The sequence below is a fragment of the Sus scrofa genome, chromosome 16, assembly GCF_054392235.1.
Source record: "Sus scrofa isolate SSC_HxYL_T2T_F1_AM1 chromosome 16, Sscrofa_HxYL_maternal_Yorkshire_Landrace_v2.0, whole genome shotgun sequence".
NCBI lineage: Eukaryota > Metazoa > Chordata > Mammalia > Artiodactyla > Suidae > Sus > Sus scrofa.
In genome coordinates this window covers 77,318,004-77,335,934 of record NC_139398.1, presented here as the reverse complement: position 1 = coordinate 77,335,934, position 17,931 = coordinate 77,318,004, and the positions used below count along the sequence as shown (strand labels likewise).

Sequence of the window (17,931 nt, the reverse complement as noted above, 5' to 3'; positions counted from 1 at the left end):
TGGGAGCATGGGAAGGGGGGGTGCGTGGGATATAGGGGTGAAGGGTGGGAATGGGGAGCAGAGGTAGTGAAGGGAGGGAAGGGAGAGGGAGTGATCCTGTTCTTGATCATCTCATCCAGGGCCAGCCCTGAAGGTGAGCCCAGAGAGGAAATAAAGGCAAAAGAAAGAAAACACATCATTCTTGCTTGTGTTATAGGAAGTGGCTGTGTGTGTCCCAGAGACTGGGCACAATAATCCCTTTGGGGTTTGGGTAAAAAATTTTTAAATTTGGATTTATATAGGTTTCTCATTGAATTTTTTTCTTTTTTTGATATATTTTAATATATATCTAATACATTAGTATTGTGATATATATATGCATATATATATCAATGCAATTCAAAAATACATATATGCATATATAAGTAGATAGCTATGCACTGGATCGAATGACATGATTTTTTTAAACTAATGGAGTGTGCAAGCAAAAAAGTTCACAGGCCTCTGCTTTAGTGGTTCAATCCCTGGGCTAAGTCAGAGACTGCCAATAACTTCCCAACCTTGAGCTGACATTAGCAATTTCATCTGTTATTCAGGAAAAACATAGGTGGGTCCTTTGGTTTACCTACTTGTATGCTATCTTAAGACCCTAGCCAAAGTTCAGTGCGATGTCATAATAAAGTAACTTGGGATTGCTCAGCCTTTGTTTCTAATTTTGGCTCTGTCTCCTACTAGCAGGGCCATCTTAGGCAAGTCAGACTTTCTGGGTCCTAGTTTTCTCATTGTAAAATGGGATTAACATTAGTACCTACTCCAAAAATGAAATATTTCACGAAACACTTGGTTAAATGCTGGGGACGTAATTGAGACTCATAGAGCGTAGCTACAAAAGGATTCCTAGTCTGGGAATGTCAATCAGCTGGTGACTACGCTTCAATTCCATGCCCAGAGCAGACATCACTAATTGATCATAGACTGTTTCCTTCAGGATTTAGACTAGACCTCAGGATCAGGTCGCATAATAATCCCTCACCGCCACCCCCCTGTGGGCAATTGCAATCTCTGAAAAGCACTTGCTGTGAGAAGCTGCTAATGTACAAAAACAACTTCCTGGACTTCCCAGCAGTGGGACAGATCCCAGTGAGACTTGAGGAAGAGCTTTTCTTATTTAGGATCCCAGTGGGATATTATCAAGCAGGTCTTTGAAAAGTTTTCTCTAGGGATTGTTGAGGCTATGGCAATAACAATGAGGATAATGCCTCACATTTTGAGTAGTGCTTTATAGTTTTCAAAGCACTTTCATGCACATTTTCTAACTTCATCTTCATAGCAACCCTGCCTGGCAAAGCAGAATAGGCATTAGAATCAGAAAAAGAGCAATTTTTTAAAGTGAAAAGAACCTTAGAGACTCTGTCCAACCTCTTCATTTTATAGACTTGGAAACTGATGCCAGAGAAGGGAACTAGTTCAGGTAACTTACTTGAAGCCCAGACACTTATATTCTCCTTCTTGGTATCACTCACTGGACCTAGAGATTAGCTGCAAAAGGAATGAATTAGTGATAAATGTGTGACTTTATAAAAGGATGTAATGTCTTAATGGCCAAATCAAGATTAAAACCTTCTGTCTGAGATGGTGGGTGACATTTCCCGCAAATCCCAACCTCACCCCGGTAACTATTAATTGCCATTGCTTGTATGATCACCTAGATATACCAGCAGATTCTAAGTATGAGAAATGGTTCAGCACAGGTTTTGGCTCTGATCAGAATTTGTAAATTTTTATTTTTTATTTTTTGTCTTTTTAGGTCTGCACCCATGGAATATGGAAATTCCCAGGGCTAGGGGTCAAATTGGAGCTACAGCTGCCAGTCTATTCCACAGCCACAGCAATGCCAGATCTGAGCCTCACCTGAACCTATACCACAGCTCAGGGCAATGCCAGATCCTCAACCCACTGATCGAGGCCAGGTGTTGAACGCCCATCTTCATGGATACTAGTCGGATTTATTATTGCTGAGCCATAATGGGAGCTTCCAGAGGCTGTAAATTCTTAGGGAGAAATACCACCATTTTAAGAAAAAAAGTGTAGATGAGGAGTCCCAGAATTCCATCATGTTTGAGTTGGGGATGCAAAAAAAGCATTTGTTGGTGATGACTTCGAAGTTTCAGGCTCTTGAAGATTTAACAACCCCAGAATATGTATTGAGTTTGCTTTTCCTGCATTTATAGCAGGACCTGGGCCCTCCTTTCTGAGGCTCCCACCTACCTTCCCCTACCTCCAGGTCTAAGGGGGTCCTGTGCCATCATCTTGGGTGTTTTCATAAATTCCCCTTGGTGAGGAAGGGAGCAATCTATGTCTGATCTTGTGGGAAAGCCTAACTTAGTTCAGCTCTATGATATCAGAGGGTCAAATGGAAATAATAAGAGTGTGGTTTCTTGGTGTTTGGGGGACTAGACTAGAGACAGCAGTATTTTTTCTAGGGGCTGATATGAATTACTTGCTTTCTTTTCTTTTTATTTTTCTTTTTTTGTTGTCTTTTTAGGGCCACGCCTGAAGCATGTGGAGGTTCCCAGGCTAGGGGTCAAATCAGAACTGTGGCCACTGGCCTACATCACAGCCACAGCAATGCCAGATATGAGCTGCATCTGTGACCTACACCACAGCTCACAGAAACACCACATCCTCAACACACTGAGCGAGGCCAGGGATTGAACCCGCGTTGTCATAGATGCTGGTCAGATTCATTGCTGCTGAGCTGTGATGGGAACTTCTCGATTTCTCCTTTTTGATTTGAATACTTACTCTTTCCTAGGCACTCTCAGGAAGTACAGAATTTAAAGACAGTCAAGAAACAACCATTGGGAGATGAGATGAGACATGTGCAAGAGAGGTAATTAAGTGATAACCTGTAGATCTGACCAGGGTCAAAATGGACCACAATTACAGCATTGGGGGTTTAGTGAAGGAGTTCACTATGGGCAATAGCATTGAAGTATAGAACTTGAACTGAATGTAGAAGAACCATATGTGTATTATTTAACAGATATTATAATAGAACCTATTACATGCCAAGGACTCGTCTTAGTAATTTATAAATGTGGATTCATTTAATTCTTACAACAAGCTTATAAAGTTGGTACTACTATCACTTTTTATGGGTGAAATAAATCATGGTAGATGGAGCTTTAGTAACTAACCAAAAGTAGAGGTGGGATTTGAACCTAGGCAGCTTGGCATCCAAGACCTTAGCCAACAGCCATGTTGGGGAGTCTTCATGGAAGCAGATCCTTGGTCAGGCCTTCAGATGCCTGTAGCCCTGGCTGACAATTTCACTGAGGTCTCAGTTTAACCGCTAAGCTTCTCTGACCTTAGGACCTGATCTACAGATACAGAAAGATAATACTCATTTGTTGTTTTAAGCCACCAAGTTTTGGGGTAACTTGTTATGTTGCCATAGTAAACCAACACAGCTCTCGGTGTATGTTGAGGAGTGTAGACCTTATCGTAGCCTCATGCCCAATCCGAGTACCTGGTTGATAGGTGGGTCCTAAAGTGAATTATAGATGATAGGGAGCCAGTGGAGATTTTTGAGCAGGAGAACAACATGATGAGAATTATCTTTTGGAAAAATTTGTGCAGAGTGGATGGGAAAGATAAATTGGGGGTGGCGGACACTTGTAGCAGAGAAGCAAATCAGGCTGTTGAAACGTCTTAAGCATGTCACGGTTTGGCCCGGGCTTAGGTTTAGGGCAAGAAGAAGGAACAGAGCAAATACAAGTTTCCTGAGAGCTAAGCTCTTACTTGCTTTCTTTCCCACTAGAGTCTGAGAGCCTCGCACAGTGCCTGGCACATAGTGGTCACTCACTAACATTTAGTGAATGGATGATTGAATACGTGAGTGTGTGGGTGAGCAAATAAGAGAGGCAGAAATGTGCTGCCCCAGAAAACTTTGTTTCTATTTTTCTTTAGAAATCAAAACTCTCCAGAGATTCTGTAGGTAATGTCTGGAGTAGATCTCAGGGACCTCAAACTCTATTTTCTGTTTCTGTGATCCTGATTGGGGCCAGCCCATTTTCAAAGCCCATTCCCGTTCTGAAGTTGATTTTAAAACATTCCTTTTCTTTTCACATCATTCACGCCACAAACATTTATTGGGCATCTATAATATGCTTGGCATTGTGATGGGCCCCGGGGGGAGAAGATGAGTGAAGGACGGTCCTGTGGTGCTTCAGTATTTCTGTCTCTGCTTTTATCTCTAGTCATCTCAGAAGTTTATTTTTGAAATAAAGATTCATTTTCTTCATGGAATTCTTAAGTGGGGAATGATGAGATGAATTCGGGCTTTTAGGAACTGCTTTTAGAACTTGCGGATGACTTCCACTGTTTGCTGCTCACCCTTGCTGATACGCCCTATTAATATTCAAAAGCTGTCACTTTATTTTATCTTTGTTCTTTCATAGACTAGACTGCTGGCTGGGAGAACCTGGATTGTCTGGTTTAGTCTTGTCACACTGTGGGGCAGGACAAAAAGGGACATGGCCCAAGGTTGTTAGTTAAAAAAAAAAAAAATGAGGGGAGTTTCTGCATATTTCTCTTGGTATCACACTCTATTTAATTGACTTCTGTCTCTTTCGTTTTAAATACATGGCAGTATCATTAGCAGCAATCCCAGGCGGAGTGGACAGTTGCTAGAGGGCACACAGTCTGGATATAAGGTCGAGGAAAAGCCCTAGGGATGGTGCTTTTATATTAAGGGCATTGTCCTATTTTATAGCAGTGATGGTCTGGTGTGCTGTGTTAGAATGGATTCTGATGTGCACTTAGACATGGTAGGAACAAGCAACGTGTTACATGGGTGATGACTGCACAAGGGCTTGGATATGGGCAGCTGTATTTGGAGCATCTTCTGGAACACTGTGTCTCAGCTTAGGTGTTTAGGGTAAGAAACCAGAGGAGCTGAGGGTAAGAAAAATTTTACATCCCTTGACTACTCTGTTCTCCACCTCTTCATCTTCTCTTTCATCATTGCCTTTTTTTTGCCCTCCCCTCTCCTACTTGCCTGCTCTTTCTTCTCATGCTCCTTTGTTTCTCCTTTCATTTTTCTTCTGCCTCCTTATACCTCTCTTTCAGCTCATTTAAAGGGTACCTCCCCAGGCCCACCCTGGCTACACACATTTGACATAACTCAGGCTCTTTTCGGCTTGTCTAGATCTAGTTCGGAATTACCTAGCGGTTAGGATGATGGAGGTCGTCACTGGCTTTAAAGCCTCCCAGTCTCCATTCTGCCTCTGATCCTTCTGGCCTTCTTGATATGAGGCACTGAAGAGGCCATAGAATTTGCAAGGTCAAAGCCAAGTGCATGGCCAAGACGCTCTCAACACACATGTGGCCCTGTGCTGCCCCTCTCCAGGCTGTGCACAGACAGACACGCAAGTCTCCCCAGAGCCCTCTCTCTGGTTCTTCTCATCAGAATTAGATTCACTTAACATTTGAAAAGAAAAAAGTCAGAAAATACTCAGTTGAGTCTGAAGGAAGAACTGTGAGTCGTTTGCATGTGCTTTCCATTTAAGTCAAGGCAGGCACACTCAAAGCTGCTTCCTCTGGCAGAGGCAGACTCAACTATTATCATAATGCCTCCCCCTTCCCCCCTTTCCCCCCTTTCCCCATTTGATAGCCACATTTTATTCTTAAATATTTAGTTTTCTTTTATTCAATTGTTTAGGTTACAATATTGGTAGAGAAGGAAGGGGGAGACAGTCTTTTTTTCATCTCAGTTGATATTCATCTGTCTGCCTAAAATGTTTTTTCCTCTATTTTTCTTTTCTTTCTTTTCTTTTCTTTTTTTTTTTTTTGTCATTTACTACCATTTTGGCTGGTGGGTATAGGGGTTTTTTTGTTAACCTCTAAGCACACTGAACGTCTTCAGGCTTGCTTGTTAGACAGGAGACTGATAGGATAATGATGATGGAATGTTAAGTGCTATCTATGTAAATCAGCTCCGTCAATGGGTACAAGATTCAGCTACTTTAGGCCTCTTTTTTTTTTTTGACATACATTTTCATTTTTTTTTTTCCTAGGGAGAATAATATTGGATTGTTATTAACCTACTTTAGAAGAATCTTTGCATCACCAGACACATTACTATTTTACATAAAGCCATATTAAATTTTGGTATGATGTACAACATTATTTTCTCCTAAATGCTGCTTTTAACCTCCAAGTAGTTTCTTTTGTATTTTCGGCAGAGGATTGGTTTCTGATAGCCAGATACCAGTTAGGAAGTAGGAAGGCAGCAATGATGCTCTTTACCTGCTCTCTGCAGGTGGTGAAAAGGAACTTAAAGTTTCTCCATGTATTCAAAGAATGAAAATCAGCTGAGGAGACTCTAACAGTGATTAGGTTTTGAGGTGCCCCGTGAAACCTCCAGTAAATCTTTGAGTTCTAGAACAAAGCCGTTGAGAGCCAAGCTTGCCGTAAGTGATAGGATCCAACTCAGATCTGTTTATAAACCCATGTACACAAGGATGCCAGTGGCCTCGAGGGTGGCCTGGGGGCAGGACCTCAAGAGAAGCCCTCAGGTTTCTGCCTTCACCCCTTTGTCTCTCACTTCTCCTTCACCCCTTCCCATCTTTCTTCCCATTTGTCTCTTCCTGTATCTTTCTCTCACCCCATTTTTACTTCCCTCTCTCCCTCATTTCTCCCTTCCTCCACCTCTCCCCCCATTTTTCTCCCTGCCCTCATCACTCTATACCTTGTCTCTCTCCCCCATTTTCCTTTCTCATCTCTCTCCATTTTCTCTCTCTTCCTCCCTCTCTCACCCCAATTCTATCCCATCTTTCTGTCTCCACTTTTCTTTCTCTCGCCCATTTCTCTCTTCTTCCATCTCTCTTCCATTCTCCCCAGCCTCTCTCCCCTCTTATCTCTTATCCAACTCATTTTCCCTCTACCCACCTCTTTCTCTCTCCTCCATATCCATCCCACCTGTGTGGCCTCTTCATACAAACTGTGTAGAGGCTTCCTCCACATAGTGGGGAAATGGCACAGGTAGTTCCAGTTTTACATAGTTGCAGGTTGGTGACTCCAGAGGGAAAGAATGCTTTCTCCTCTAGATTACGGTTTTATAGACGTATCAGAAAAGGTTTTTATTGACCTGGCTTGGGTTACACTTCCACTCCTTGGGATTAATTCACTTATGCCTACAGAATGAGAAACCCTCGTACCTACTTTGGTCAAATGCCTATCCCTGTGGCCAGCGGTGATGGGGGTGGGGCCAGGTCTTAGCATTGGCACCCTCATCACAATTGCTTAGAGTAAGAAAGAAGTCTTCCATTCAGGAAATGGGAGTGTTATTAACAGAAGAAATAGGAAACAGACCCTGGGGAGGCAGAAACAACAGATGTCTACCATGATCGCCAAGATGGGCATGGAAAGAACAGAACGGTCTTCCACAGAGTATCATGTTATGGCCAGATAGTAAGGGGGTAGGAGGGGTACATTTCTTGCTAGTGGATGTAGCTGGTCTTTTCTCTTTGGGTTTCAGGTTGAAAAAGACCTGTTTTCCAATCCCAACATCCCAGCTTGTGGGGGGTGCCCCAGGTGAGCCAAACCAGCTACACATCTGCCACTTTTGGTCTCTTTCCCTAGGCCGCTTCTCATTCTTATTATACCAACTCCACCCAGTTCCTTAGGGTTTCTTAATTCCCACAGCTGACATGGGCTAAACCCTCTTGATTCATGATTCAGCTTGAAATGGGTAGGCACATTTCAAAGAATAAAGCAAAAAAGAGAGATAACAATCATAAGAAGGAAGGAATTATGTAATGTTGGGACATTCAGTATGACAATGGGAAATTTGGGGGACTTGGCCATTCAGGGGCATATTCAGCCTCATGGTGCATTTTGATAGTGATTTTTAGATGCAGAGATGGGACCCACAATAAGGCAGGGAGCATGTTTCTGAGCGAGGGCTTCCTGCTCTACATGCATAGCCAATACTAGAGCAGTGGCTTTTGAGAAAAGAAAGAGCTTTATTTTGAGATCTATAGACAAGGAGACAAAGCTCTCAAATTTGTCTCCCCAGTCTAGGGTTGGGGTGAAATTTAAAGGGTTAGGGGAATTTCAAATGTAGAAGCTGACTGGCTATTCTTAAATTAGTTGGTATAAGCTACTCCTGAGTCTGGAAGTCAGGTTTTCCTTATTAAAGGACTTCTCACTTCTTAAAATGCTCTGGTGGCAATATTTCTCTTCTTTGAGTTCTGTAGACCAAATATTTTTGGTTCTGGGGTCATTCTGGAACCAAACCATCAGATGGATACCTGTCTTGCACACACGCAGTCTGTGAAGTAACTCAAGGTTTGATAAATCAACAACCTATTTAAAGAAGCAACACCAGGCTCAGTTTGTGCTGCTTCAATTAATTGGCAACCTATTTAAAGGGGCAAAACCCGTTCAAGCTGGTGTGGTTTCGAGAGGGGAACGGTAGAGTGAGGTCAGGATGCTGGTGGCTCTCTAGTTTGCTGCTTTGTACTAGGTTGGTGCTGAATGTCCTTCACTAGGTAAAACATGCCAGAATTTGGGAGCTGGGGTGGGTGGAGTGGGGTGGGGGTGGGTTGAGAGAATGACAAACACACCTTTAATTGGTTTGGAAAGCATTTGGTTGGATTAACTTGCTTCAAAATGCCTTAAGAGAGCCAACCACAAAGATGAGTTGAGGCCAATTTAATTTCTCCCTAATAAATAGAGCTAGGAGTGTTGACGACATGCATCAGGGGAGAAACCAACCTTCATGGTTCCTTCTCAAGATGCTTATGCGGGAGATTGTGGGACAGGAGGGGAAACTGGGCTCAGAGCTTGGTGCTGAGAGCTCTACTTCCTCCTCCCGGCTGTTAATAGTAGTTTCTGGCTGATCCTGTGGCTCTAGCTGCCTATTTTGGATTTGGCTGAGACTCGCTTGGGCAGGCTTTGTGCCGCCTCTGCCTGTTTGTGTAAGAATGCGACACATGGACCCAGCAGTCAGCTAGGTGCCAACCATGTAATCTGACACCATATGTTCTGAAGTCAGGAGAGAATGGAGCAGCGTTTTTGTTTTTTTTTTTTTTTCTTTTACTTTTGGAAGTAGGTTAATTACTTTCATTTATGTTTTCAGCTCTAAGGGTCATAGATCCTATATTATTCCTGACATATTTAGGTGGTCATTTATGACCAAAATTATTAAGTGCTGAACTATACTATCTATGAGATGGCACAAAGAGCTTATTCTCAGAATGAGACCACAGCTCAAAAAGATGTTCCCTTAGGAAGCGTGTTCTTCATTGGTAGTGCTTTTAAAAAATGGATGTAAAGTGCTATTTTGAGGGGAAATCCGTGTTGTTCTTTTTATTGGCATCCTCCTTTGTCGAGATACTGGTTTGCTTGTGACACTTAACCAGTTTTCCAGGAGATGTTGGTGGATGGAGCCAGCCGTGTGTTTGCTGCTTTCTGTTCTTGAAGTAAAAAAGCCGTTTCGATGGAAAAATGAAGTTTATTCGATTCAGGGCATTTAACCAATACAAGCTAATGACAGTCTTTGGCATGGCTCATATTTGTTGAGAGTTCTGTCAGTGCCAAAAAGGTGCTGCGGTGTTTGCCTGCAGTATCTTAATTCAATCCTTGAACAGCTTAGGTGACAGCAACTCTTAATAATTGTGTCTTACTGTTAGGAAATGGGATGTGCCAGTTGTCCTGCATTAACCTCTCCAGACATGTACCTTATTCTGTTCACCTGTTTTGTGCCTAGAAGGCTGACAGATAGCAATCACATCCACCACTCACTCCCCTGCCCTCTGGCTTACTTTGGGGTTTGGCCAGTGAAGATCCCTGATGGGGAAATTAGAGGGAAACAGGGGGTAGAGTGGACTAGAACAAGGGAGATTGGATAGGAATCCAACCCCTTCATCTGAGTAGGCTACTAAGCATCTCTACTCAAATTTTTGTCTATGAAACAGAGATAATTCTACCTACTCCTTGGGTAGTGGTGAGGAGGACTGGGTTAAATGATGAATGAAACAATAGTAGCTAGAGTTCTCCATTGTGAAGGCATGCTCTGCTTTTTCCTTTGCATTTTGCAATGTAGTCATCTGTGGGAGTGATACTTTTCCTAGGACAGCCTGTTCGCTAAAATGACAGGTGTCCACACCCTGCCCAGATCCCCTAGGCCCACCTGGGAGTCCCCTGCATGCAGTGCATGACTGTCACAGCTACCTGTGTTTATGCCTGAGTGTGCTTTGTCCTCAAGCAATGAGAAATGTGAGTGTTGCCACTGGTTCCTGTACTAAGAAAAATTCTTGTATTTCACATTCTTATAAAATTCACAAAAAAACCTTGAATTTTGTCAAATGCCTTCTCAGTATACATGGTTCATATGATTTCCCCCTTCAACTTATTAGCAAAGTCTCCTCAGGTTGAACTCTCCCTGTAGGGCTAGAACCTTATTCAAATTGGTTATTTGGTTATGTTTGCTAATACTCTATTTATTTTTGCTTCCGTGTTTGTAAGTGAAATCAGTCTGTAGTTTTTAATGCAATCTTCACCTGATTCAGGTATTAATGTTATTCTTGGCTTACAAAGGGAATTGGGAAGGTTTTTATTCTTTTCCTGTTTTCTGGAACAAGTTGAGTAGCCTGGGATTATATCTTCTTTGAAAGTCCAGTTTCTGTATGAAATCGTATAGGTCTGCTACTTGGTTTGTTGTTTTGTTTTGTGATAGGCCCTTGATAACTTCCTTTTTCTCCCCTAGGAAATTCATCTGTTAAAACTTTGTCAACTGGGATCGGTTTGGTGAGTTGTATTTTGTTAAACTTACCCATTTATATAGGTTTTCAAATGTACTGCACAAAATTACATGACATACTTTCCAATAATGTTTTTTAGTTTTTTGTTTACCGTTTATTTGGATATTTGTACCCCCCTTCTTTTTTGACAAGTGAGCTAGTGGATTGCCTATTTTGTTGATTTCTTAAAAGAACAGCTTTTTGATTTCTTAAAAGAACAGCTTTTTGATTTATTTTGTCTTTGTTCTTCTAAAGTGTTAGCTTTTGCTATTTATTTCCTTCCTTCTATTTGTCTATTTTTTATTTTAGACAAAAAATGTTAAGTTACTGTAGCTTTATAATATGTATAAGAAAAATTATTCTGCATTTAGTTTTTTTTCCCCCCAGATTTTTCTGGGTTATTTGCACTTGTTTATGAATAGTCTCCCAAAAGAAACTTTTACAATTGTTTGTCAAATTTTACTGAGATTGTGTTGATTATTTTTAGATTTATTGGGGGAAAAAGAATATTTTTACCATACTGAATCTCCTTATTCAGGAACAAGTTATGTGTCTTCATTCTTTCTTTGTACCTCTCAGTAATTTTATTTTCATATATGTCACACCAGACTTTTGCTATATTTATTTCAAGTTTTAGGCTTAATTTTTTTTTTTTTTTTGCTTGTGTGAATGGGATTTTTTTCTTTTTACATTCTGTGAGTATTTATTGTTAGTTATAAGAGCAGTATTGATTTTTGTGTATTTTATAATTGGCTGATTTATTAATGCTTTTTTGTTTCTATTTTGTTGTTCTTTTGTGTTTTCCAAGTGTTTAAGCATCTCATATGCAAATAGTGATAACTGTGCATTCATGTTCCAATAGCTGTATCTCTTATTTTGTTAATTTTTACACATTCTAGCTGGCACTTTTAGAACAATATTAAATAACAAATGTGAAAGAATGCCCCTATGTCATATTGCTGATTTTACTGGGAATACTTCTAGTGTTTCAGTAGTTAGCATGATTTTTAGTGTTGAGGGATATGTATATCTTTTTTCAAAAAGTAAGTTTTTTAAGAGATGGATTTGAATTTTATTAAATGCTTTTGACAGTTTTCTTGGTGATTATATTTTTCTCCTTTGACCTATTTATATGAGGAATTTCATTAATGGGTTTTCTAAGATTGAAATACTTTTGAATTCCTGGAATGAATCAATTTGCATAATGTACTGCTGGATTCTCATTGTGGAGATTTTATAGAGAGACTTTTACATTAATATTTTTAAGGTTAGGTTGGTTTGCATGTTTTTTTATCTTGTAATAATTTACTTAAAAAATTTAATTCTTAATGGATTTCTAATGGTCTATCATGTGGATATGCCACAAATTAATGTCACAAATGGTTCCTTTATATAGGCATTTGTGTTGTTACGATTTTCAACACTGTAAAAAAAGCAGCAATGAATATTCTTATTATTCCCTCCTCCTTGTGTTGCCACTCATTTACCACTTCTTAAGAGAACAACTTTCTAACCCCTTTGTCAGAGATGGGTTTTCTAATTACATGCAATTGTCTTTTCTTTACAGTACTTTTTTATATCTATAATTTACATTGTCTGTGTGTTTAGTTGATGGTCATCTATTTTCTGTATTAGATGGTAAGTGCCGTGAAGTCAGGGAGCATGTCTAATATTACATCACAACATTCTTCAATGAGCTCAGTGCTTTGCATATAGTGTATAGCTTGAGTTCAGTAAATATTTTCTGAATAATGATTTACCTTCTATTTGCATGCATTGGCTTCTAAGAAAGGTAGGCCTGTTACATAAAAGGAAATTTTACATATAATTTTATGACTGTGTATGTGAAGATAACAAATGTGTTGGTTGAAGCAGGGTGAGAACTGAATTGTTTTCATCATAGAGGAGAGAGGAGCTTGACATGATGGAGAAGGAATGGACAGGAGTTAGAAAGGCCTGTGAGAGGGAAGCTGAGAGCAGAGTCAGAAGCTTTAGAGAAGAGATTTTTCACATACATTGGGAGTTCCTGTCATGGCTCAGCAGTAACTAAGTTGACTAGTATCCATGAAGACTTGGATTCAATCCCTGGCCTGGCTCAGTGGGTTAAGAATCTGGCATTGTCATGAGCGTCAATGTGGGTTGCAGACGTGGCTCAGATCTGCTGTGGCTGTGGCAGCTCCGATTCGACCCCTAGCCTTGGAACTTCATATACTGCTGGTGCAGCCTTAAAAAGAAGAAAAGAAAAAGAAAAAAAAAAAGATTTTTCACATATAATGGAATCCTCTGTAACTCTGAAGCAAGATTATTCAAATTGTCAAATGCTTAGTCCAAAGTGATTACTTAGGAAAATCAGTTTTTTGTGACACTAAGGACAGGGTCATCCAGCACATCCAAAAACACCACTGAGCTTCACCAAGAAACTAAATTAAGTTTAAAAGGAACAAAATAAAGCCCTGCGTATAGAATAAAAAAACACATCAGTTGCCCAAGTAGAGTTTTAGGAGAGATCCGACTTGATAATATTCTCTTTGAAAATGTGGGTAATTATCTGAATACAAAGTATGACTATTTATGTGATCAGTATTAAAACCAAACAGTAAATTAATAGGAGGACAGGCTCCTGTTCAAGGTAGACTGTAATTCTACTTCACTGTATTGGTCAGATTGCTTTGAAAGTACCGGTTTCCATTTTTTTTTTTTTTTTTCCCACTGTACAGCAAGGGGATCAAGTTATCCTTACATGTATACATTACAATTACATTTTTTTCCCCACCCTTTGTTCTGTTGCAACATGAGTATCTAGACAAAGTTCTCAATGCTACTCAGCAAGATCTCCTTGTAAATCTATTCTAAGTTGTGTCTGATAAGCCCAAGCTCCCGATCCCTCCCCCTCCCTCCCCCTCCCTCCCCCTCCCATCAGGTAGCCACAAGTCTTTTCTCCAAGTCCATGATTTTCTTTTCTGAGGAGATGTTCATTTGTGCTGGATATTAGATTCCAGTTATAAGTGATATCATATGGTATTTGTCTTTGTCCTTCTGGCTCATTTCACTCAGTATGAGATTCTCTAGTTCCATCCATGTTGCTGCAAAGGGCATAATGTCATTCTTTTTTATGGCTGAGTAGTATTCCATTGTGTATATATACCACCTCTTCCGAATCCAATCATCTGTCGATGGACATTTGGGTTGTTTCCATGTCCTGGCTATTGTGAATAGGGCTGCAATGAACATGCGGGTGCATGTGTCTCTTTTAAGTCCGGGTAGATGCCCAAGAGTGGGATTGCGGGGTCACATGGAAGTTCTATGTATAGATTTCTAAGGTATCTCCAAACTGTTCTCCATAGTGGCTGTACCAGTTGACATTCCCACCAACAGTGCAGGAGGGTTCCCTTTTCTCCACAGCCCCTCCAGCACTTGTTATTTGTGGATTTATTAATGATGGCCATTCTGACTGGTGTGAGGTGGTATCTCATGGTAGTTTTGATTTGCACTTCTCTTATAATCAGCGATGTTGAGCATTTTTTCATGTGTTTGTTGGCCACCTGTATATCTTCTTTGGAGAAATGTCTATTCAGGTCTTTTGCCCATTTTCCCATTGATTGATTGGCTTTTTTGCTGTTGGGTTGTATAAGTTGCTTATATATTCTAGAGATTAAGCCTTTGTCGGTTGCATCATTTGAAACTATTTTCTCCCATTCTGTAAGTTGTCTTTTTGTTTTCTTTTTGGTTTCCTTTGCTGTGCAAAAGCTTTTCAGTTTGATGAGGTCCCATGGGTTTATTTTTGCTCTAATTTCTATTGCTTTGGGAGACTGACCTCAGAAGATATTCATGATGTTGATGTCAGAGAGTGTTTTGCCTATGTTTTCTTCTAGGAGTTTGATGGTGTCCTGTCGTATATTTAAGTCTTTCAGCCATTTGGAGTTTATTTTTGTGCATGGTGTGAGGGTGTGTTCTAGTCTCATTGCTTTGCATGCAGCTGTCCAGGTTTCCCAGCAATGCTTGCTGAATAGACTTTCCTTTTCCCATTTTATGTTTTTGCCTCCTTTGTCAAAGATTAATTGACCATAGGTGTCAGGGTTTATTTCCGGATTCTCTATTCTGTTCCATTGGTCTGTCTGTCTCTTTTGATACCAGTACCACACTGTTTTGATGACTGTGGCTTTGTAGTATTTCTTGAAGTCTGGGAGAGTGATGCCTCCTGCTTGGTTTTTGTTTCTCAGGATTGCTTTGGCGATTCTGGGTCTTTTGTGGTTCCATATAAATGTTTGGATTGTTTGTTCTAGTTCTGTGAAAAATGTCATGGGTAATTTGATAGGGATTGCACTGAATCTGTAGATTGCTTTGGGTAGTATGGCCATTTTTACAATACTGATTTTTTCCAATCCATGAATATGGAATATCTTTCCATTTCTTTACATCTTCTTTGATTTCTTTGATTAAAGTTTTATAGTTCTCGGCATATAGGTCCTTCACCTCCTTGGTCAGGTGTATTCCGAGGTATTTGATTTTGTGAGGTGCAATTTTAAAAGGTATCATATTTTTGTATTCCTTTTCTAATGTTTCATTGCTGGCATACAGAAATGCAACTGACTTCTGAATGTTAATCTTATATCCTGCTACTTTGCTGAATTTATTAATCAGTTCAAGTAGTTTTGGGGTTGAGTCCTTAGGGTTTTCTATGTATAGTATCATGTCATCTGCATACAGTGACAGTTTGATCTCTTCTCTTCCTACATGGATGCCTTTTATTTCTTTTGTTTGTCTAATTGCTGTGGCTAGGATTTCCAAAACTATGTTGAAGAGCAGTGGTGAGAGTGGGCATCCCTGTCTTGTTCCAGATTTGAGTGAGAAGGCTTTCAGTTTTTCCCCATTGAGTATTATATTTGCTGTGGGTTTATCATAAATGGCTTTGATTATATTCAGGAATGCTCCCTCTATACCCACTTTGGTGAGAATCTTGATCATGAATGGATATTGGACTTTGTCAAATGCTTTTTCTGCGTCTATTGAGATGATCATATGATTTTTGACTTTTTTTTTGTTAATGTGGTGTATGATGCTGATTGATTTGCGTTTGTTGAACCATCCTTGTGAACCTGGGATGAACCCTACCTGGTCATGGTGTATAATTTTTTTAATATGTTGTTGGATTCGGTTGGCTAAGATTTTGTTGAGAATTTTTGCGTCTATATTCATCAATGATATTGGGCGATAGTTTTCTTTTTTGGTGGTATCTCTGCCTGGTTTTGGAATGAGGGTGATGGTGGCATCATAGAATGTCTTTTGGAGTATTCCTTCTTCTTCAACCTTTTGAAAGAGTTTAAGGAGGATGGGCACCAATTCCTCTGTGAAGCCATCTGGTCCTGGACTTTTATTTGTAGGGAGTGATTTTATGACATCTTCAATTTCATTTCTAGTGATTGGTCTGTTCAGTTGGTCTGTTTCTTCTTGATTCAGTTTTGGCAGGCTGTAAGATTCTAGAAAATTGTCCATTTCTTCCAGATTGTCAAACTTGTTGCCGTATAGTTGTTCATAGTATTCTCTTATGGTTTTTTGTATTTCTGCTGTATCCGTTGTGATTTCTTCTTTTTCACTTATAATTTTGGTTATTTGGGTTCTTTCTCTCCTCTTTTTAGTGAGTCTGGCCAGGGGTTTGTCAATTTTGTTTACCTTTTCAAAGAACCAGCTCTTGGTTTTATTAATTTTCTCTATTGTTTTTTGAGTCTCTATTTTATTGATTTCTTCTTTGATCGTTATAATTTCCTCCCTTCTGCTGACTTTGGGTCTTTTTTGTTCTTCTTTTTCTAATTCGTTTAGGTGGAGGGTTAAGTTGTCAGTTTGGGATCTTCTTTTTTGAGAAAGGCCTGGATTGCTATAAATTTCCCTTTGAGCACTGCTTTCGCAGCATCCCATAGATTTTGAGAGGTTGTGTCTTCATTATCATTTGCTTCAAGGTAGTTTTTAATTTCCTTCTTGATTTCCTCATTGACCCATTGGTTTTTTAGTAGCATGTTGTTTAGTCTCCATGGAGTAGGTTTTTTTCTCTTTGCTTTTCCCATGGTTGATTTCTAATTTCATGGCATTGTGGTCAGAGAAGATACTTGAGATAATTTCTATGCTCCTAAATTTATTGAGGTTAGTTTTGTATCCCAATATGTGGTCGATTCTTGAGAATGTTCCATGAGCATTTGAGAAGAATGTTTATTCTGATTTTTTTGGATGTAGTTTCCTGAAGATATCAATGAAGTCTAACTTTGCTATTGTTTCCTTTAGGATCTCTGTTGCTTTATTGGTTTTCTGTCTAGAGGATCTGTCCATTGATGTGAGAGGCGTATTAAGTTCTCCTACTATGATTGTATTCTCATCAATATATCCCTTTATATCTGTTAATATTTGATGTATGTATCTGGGTGCTCCTGTATTTGGGGCATATATGTTGACGATAGTAACATCCTCTCCTTGGATGGATCCCTTAATCATTAAGTAGTGTCCTTCTTTGTCTTTCTTTATGTCTTTTGTTTTAAAGTCTGTTTTGTCTGATATGAGCGTTGCGACTCCTGCTTTTCTGTCATGTCTATTGGCGTGAAATATTTTTCCCCACCCTTTCACTTTCAATCTATATGTATCTTTTGTCCTAAGGTGAGTTTCTTGTAGGCAGCATATTGAAGGTTTTTGCCTTTTTATCCACTCAGCCACTCTGTGTCTTTTGATTGGGGCATTCAGTCCATTGACATTTAAGGTGATAATTGATAGATAATTATTTATTGCCATTTTGAACCTTGTTTTCCTGTTGATTCTATGGTTTTCCATTCTTCCTTTCTTTTTTTTTTTTTTTTGGTTGGATGATCTCCTCCTGTTATTATCTGCTTGAGTGTATTTTTTTTTTCATTTTTTGCAAATGGAATATTTGGTTTTGGCTTGTGGTTGCCCTGTTTTTTAAGTATGCTAACCCCTTCCCATAATTGTGTGTTTTAGCCTGATGGTCCTGTAAGTTTAAATACTTCATTACTATATTAAAATTAAGAAGAAAAACATACTAACAAACAAACAAAAAGGGTTATTTATTTCCTAACATCCCTTGCCCGCATTTTGTGGTTTTGATGACTTTTTTTTTCTTTTTAATTTTATTTTGTTTGAAGCA

The 17,931-nt window shown here is 39.6% G+C and overlaps 1 long non-coding RNA gene across 18 annotated transcripts in view; it reads left to right on the top strand.

Moving 5' to 3' along the window:
- LOC106506547 (uncharacterized) overlaps nt 1-17,931 on the top strand; it is a 760,340-nt gene that overhangs the window by 309,608 nt on the left and 432,801 nt on the right. For 6 of the 18 annotated variants that reach the window (XR_002339518.2, XR_014830967.1, XR_014830977.1 and 3 more), the window contains exons 1-2: nt 8,438-8,537; nt 10,757-10,797. This is a non-coding gene — a long non-coding RNA (uncharacterized LOC106506547). Of the gene's footprint in view, nt 1-2,794; nt 2,873-8,436; nt 8,538-10,756; nt 10,798-17,931 lie in introns of those variants that run through there. The other 12 variants (XR_014830960.1, XR_014830958.1, XR_014830963.1 and 9 more) reach the window with 4 other exon arrangements.